The following is a 5378-nucleotide window of genomic DNA, read 5'->3' on the forward strand; positions in this document are numbered from 1 at the left end:
GGGTGCTTTCGCCGCACCAAGTCCGCGGGGGGATCAGTCCTCCAGCGAGTCGTAAGTGACCCAAAATACTTTAATAGTACATGTACGCCATCTTTTTCTTCTAAGAAAATAACCACCGCATATATCTTTGCAGTTCGGGCCTTAGCCCCTCTCAAATGAGTTCGTCTTCGGGGGATCTTCTTCCAGAGATGGTGGAGAGCGAAAAGCCTCCCCGGACTCCTCCGCTCCAGAAGCGGGCGACCCCTAAGTATCATCGCGGAGGGCCTCTCCGAATCCGATGAGGCTAGAAGATAATCCCATTGACCCCCGAAGCTCCCAGTGTCCGGCTCCCAAAGAGAACAGACCAAAGAGTCCGGCGCTGTCTAGTGCGCGATCGGATGTTCTGAGGGAGTTGGTGGGGCGAGCGGCCATCTCAGATGAACACCGTATGCTGATGAATACGGTGATGGCGAGAATCTTGTCCGCCGAAAGCGGATTGCATAAAGCTTTTATGAGTCTACTGATAGGCTTTGAGGTACGTAAAATAATGTATAATAGTCTTGCACATGCTAGGTGTGCCCTGTGTAGATAGTAGCCCCTGAGACTCTGGTGGTCGTCGGAAACGACAATGAACAGAGGATCATATTCCCAGGTAATAATCATACTGCCTCTATGTGCAGGTGATGGAAGCTCCGGTGGCTAGCCGGACTAGCGAGTTTGCCTATTTAAAATGACAGTTAGATGCGGCAGATGCCGACATCGAGCTTGTTAACAAAAGGCTTGACGAGGCACAAGGTAAGTGTCATTATCTGGTAAGCTTCACATAGGAAGAGCAGCATGATGCCAGTATCTTTAATATGTTGTGACTGCAGATGGAGCTGCCACTGTTGAAGCCTTGCGGGCAGAACTTGCCCGAGCCAAGGAACAAGCAAGGTTGGGTAATGCGACTGCTTTGAAGGCGGTCGAAGAGTTGCAAGCCGAGAAGGCCGCGCATGGCGAGAGCCGAGATAAGATGGCCAAGATGGCCATAGAATTAAAATCCGCCGCCGACCGTTGATGGGTTCTTGAAAAGGAAAACCAGGCGAAGGCATCGGACCTTGAGAAGGCTGCTGCGACGAGAAAAGACCTCCGCTCTGCTATGAGGGCAAAGAAGGAGGAGCTGCGGGAAGCCGGGGATATTGTAGCTGGGAAATCCTTTATGTTGTGGAGGAAGTTCGAAGATCCACGGTATGCTCCTCTGGATCGGCTGTGGAGTTCGGAGGATGTGTATATGGATTTGGCGGCGAGCGCTGCCGATGCGGTCAAGTACTTCCAGGGTCAAACGGACCGTGAAGTGGACCAGCTGTTTTGGACACAATTCCATTCTCCCGAGCGTCCACTTTCATTGACTGACCAATTAGCTGAATGGGCCGAACGAAATAGGTTGTCCGAACGCGCCATGAGGTCTGTTGTGGATCAGCTATGGCCGGAAAGGCCAAAACCGAACAACTATTTCAGCTTGGTGCAGCAGTTCCTTGACGTGGTGCCGTGCATCAATGCGATGAAGAGGTCGGCGTGCATAGAGGGCTCACGGATGGCCTTTGCCCGTGTTAAAGCATGCTGGGCAGAGATGGATGCCACCATTGTTGCAGCGCGGGATTCGGCGATAGACCGAATGGCTGCTGAGCACTACTTTGAAGAAGTTATTGAGGGTGCTCGTTTGATAGAGACCCAGTGCTCAAAAAATATTATGTTTGAGTGATATGTAATCTCATTGTAAGCGAAAATGCTTTTATAAAGTTTTATAAGGCTATTTTTATACTTTTGCCTGAAAGTATATATGATGCCTCCTGGGCGGCCGTTTATATATACATGTGTATAACCTGAAAGATTGCAGCCGTCGGCTTCAACCCCCATGCATATAATGCGGAGGTGCTCGCAAAAACACGCGTTCACACTTAACCCAACGTCTTGGTCCTATTAAGGAGGTGATAGCGGAGCGAGCGAGGCAACCGGACTATAATTCTTTAGCACTTTCAGTTAGCCATAGGAGTTTGATAGTGGGGCTACTAGATAGCCCCTGGTGGCTCCGCACTCTTCCGATCCCGGGGTGCGTACATGCCTGGCCGGAAAACAGCCCTTCGTTAAGGCGGAGGAATTCTAACATTCCAACAGGTCATCGAGTGGTTAACCAGTCTCACGCTATATCATGACAGTCAGTTTTTGGCTTTCTCTACTGAGGTGCTCGTCCGGATGAACTAGGGCACAATCGCAGTAGTTCTCCTGGTGCTACCTTAGCCGGTAAAGCAGAACGTAAGGCACCAAAACACAGGAGCCAGGCAAACCCAACATTTGACCAAAGACAATGATTCGGAGCTGATGCATATAGGGACAAACTCGTGACGCCGAACACTCCCTAAGGTATTCGGTCTTTGTGGTATAAACCTGGCCTGAATAATGGCCTTTGTAAGAAGCCCCTTGTGTCCAGGTACGTGCATTGTTCTGGCATGGCCACATGCCAAGACGTCCGCATCCTTCTCAATGGTGGATATGTATCAACCAGAGACAGTAAAAAAGGTTTACGCTGGGTCTTAATCTAAAAAGAATCCTTGGAGCGGCTCCCTGCTGCACGTCTGCGCCTGTGTCTCTGTTGTGCCGTATCCTGGACGGGTGTAGCACGATGATCGTCTGTAAAAGAGAGGAATTTAGCTGAAAAAGTTGCCGTGCAAAAAGGTAGTTTTTAAAGAAACCATGTATAATTCAAGATGAGAAAAGATTGCCAATTGTCTGCGCGCGTTGAGCCCCTTGCATTGACAAATAGGGGTGTGACCGTTTATTCGATATAAATAGCGGCGCCGGACTTGGTTAGTTGTGTCTGAGGTCTTGACGACCTATTGGATGCTTTCAATGGTCTGAGCGCCTTTAGTGTGCGGCTGCCAAGGCAGCCGCACTCTCTTCGGCGCGCAGAGATCGCTTGATATTTCCGTTCACTGAAATGATGCCACGTGGACCGGGCATCTTGAGTGTGAGGGAGGCGTAGTGTGGTATTACATTAAAGCGAGCGAAAGCTTCGCGTCCGAGCAGTGCTTGATAGCCACTTCGGAACGGAGCGATGTGGAAGGTTAGATGCTCGCGACGGAAGTTATCGAGGGAGCCGAATATAACTTGTAGTAGTAGGGAGCCTGTACAGCGAGCCCCTAGGCCTGGCGTTACTCCTTTAAAGGTAGTATTGCTATGGCGAATTTTTGTTGGGTCTAACCCCATCCCGCGGATTGTATTCTGATATATTAGGTTTTAGATTGCTGCCACCGTCCATCAATACTCGTGTGAAGTGATATCCGCCAATTATTGGGTCTAATACCAGGGGAGCCCATCCTGCACGCCAGATACTTGCTGAGTAATCGCGATGGTCGAAAGTGATCGGTTGAGACGACCAGTGGCAGGCCTTCGCGGTGACAGGCACTTGGGTATATTTCCCTGGGAGTGCTGCATTGTTTCCCTTGATCACGTGTAAAACATTTAATGTTTTGACTTCTGGCGGAAATTTCTTTTGTTCCCCAGTGTCTTGCTTGGGAGGCTCGTCCTCGTCTTCACTTGGTGTATCCTCCCCCTTGTGTACGGCGTTGAGCTTGCCGGACTGCTTGAAGACCCAACAATCTCTATGGGTATGATTAGTAGGTTTACCAGGGGTACTATGGATCTGACATACTTGGTCCAGAATTTTGTTGAGGCTGGACAATTCATCCCTGGTGCCTTTAGAGGGTGGCTTTTGCTGACCTGGCCGAGAGCTTTTGAATCCGACGTTTACTGCCGTGCCCTTCGTGCTGTCTTCTTTATTCCGGCGTTTGTTATTGCTGTTGCGTCGTGATTTCCCGTTTCCATGTCTAACTTCAGATGTACTGGGGTCGCTGGTGCTGCATCTGGCTAGCCAGCTGTCCTCACCCGCGCAAAAGCGGGTCATGAGGTTTGTTAATGCGGCCATTGTTCTCGGCTTATTTTGGCCGAGGTGTCTGGCGAGCCATTCGTCACGGACGCTATGCTTAAAAGCTGCCAAGGCTTCGGTGTCTGGACAGTTGACAATCTGGTTCTTTTTAGTAAGAAACTTGTTCCAAAGCTTTTGGGCTGACTCTCCGGGCTGTTGAGTTATATGACTCAAATCGTCCGCATCCGTAGGTCGGACATAAGTCCCTTGAAAATTTGCCCTAAAGGCATCTTCGAGCTCTTCCCAACTTCCAATGGAGCTTTCGGGGAGGCCTTTAAGCCAGTGACGACTGGCCCTTTGAGCTTGAGGGGTAAGTACTTAATGGCGTGGAGATCATCTCCTCGAGCCATATGGATATGGGGGATGTAGTCCTCAATCCAGACCCCAGGGTCTGTAGTTCCGTCGTATGCCTCTATGTTTAGGGGTTTGAATCCCTCTGGGAATTCATGGTCCAGCACCTCATCGGTGAAACACAGGGGGTGAAGCGGCACCCCTGTAGCTGGGTGTGTCGCGTTGTTCGGATGTTTGTTGTATTGCATTGTATGCTGGGGCGCGCTTGTGTGGTCCATAGATGGATCTTGTTACGCCCTCCTTTGGGTGCGAGCCCTCGCCTGGGTCGCGTGTTGTATTGTGAGTGGCGTTGTATGCCGCCGTGTGTTGGTAGAGGGGTCGTCTATCTGGCCAGGTGGCTGCTTTGATGTTTGGTTGTGGAGGGTCTGAGGCCTCCTTATCGAACTCGGGTAGCAGCTTCTGCTTTGGGTAGCTCTTGGAGGGGCGATTGTCGCCGTACCTCGCTGCTGTGTTGAGTATTTTACTCCATCTGATTTGGAATGTGTCTTGCGCAGCCCTGAGCCTTTGCTTCTGCTTTTTGAGACTCCTCGCGGTGGCAACAAGCCTTTTACAGGCATTCTGCTGCTCCGGGTGCCTGTCCGGTGTTATATCGTCCGGACTATTATCCTTGATAGAATTTATTTGTTCGGTTTGATTATCTAGATTGCCGTTGTCCGGCAGTGGTTCGCCATGCTCTAGCGCTGGGTTTGTGTGATCGTTATTTCTGTCGAGGCGGGATTTGGGGCGGCGCTTGCGTCGCCGCTTTGACTGCTTTTCGAGGGAACAAGCCTTCAGTATGTCCTTCCGCTCCTCATCGTCATCTTTTGGTGCGTCCACCATGTATACGTCATATGACGAGGTGGCGTTCCGGGGCCCAATAGGCGCTGGTTCTTCATCGTCTCCTTCATCGGCGTCCATACCGTCGATGTCTTCAGAGTCGAAGTCGAGCATGTCGGTTAAATTGTCGACAGTGGCTACAAAGTGGGTGGTGGGCGGTCTTTGAATTTCTTCATCGTCCGTATCCCATCCTTGCTGACCGCAGTACGGCCAGGGCTCTCTTGATAAAGAGAGAGACTTTAGTGTCTTCAGAATATCGCCGAAAGGCGAG

The sequence above is a fragment of the Triticum aestivum genome, chromosome 3A (genome assembly GCF_018294505.1).
Source record: "Triticum aestivum cultivar Chinese Spring chromosome 3A, IWGSC CS RefSeq v2.1, whole genome shotgun sequence".
Classification (NCBI taxonomy): domain Eukaryota; kingdom Viridiplantae; phylum Streptophyta; class Magnoliopsida; order Poales; family Poaceae; genus Triticum; species Triticum aestivum.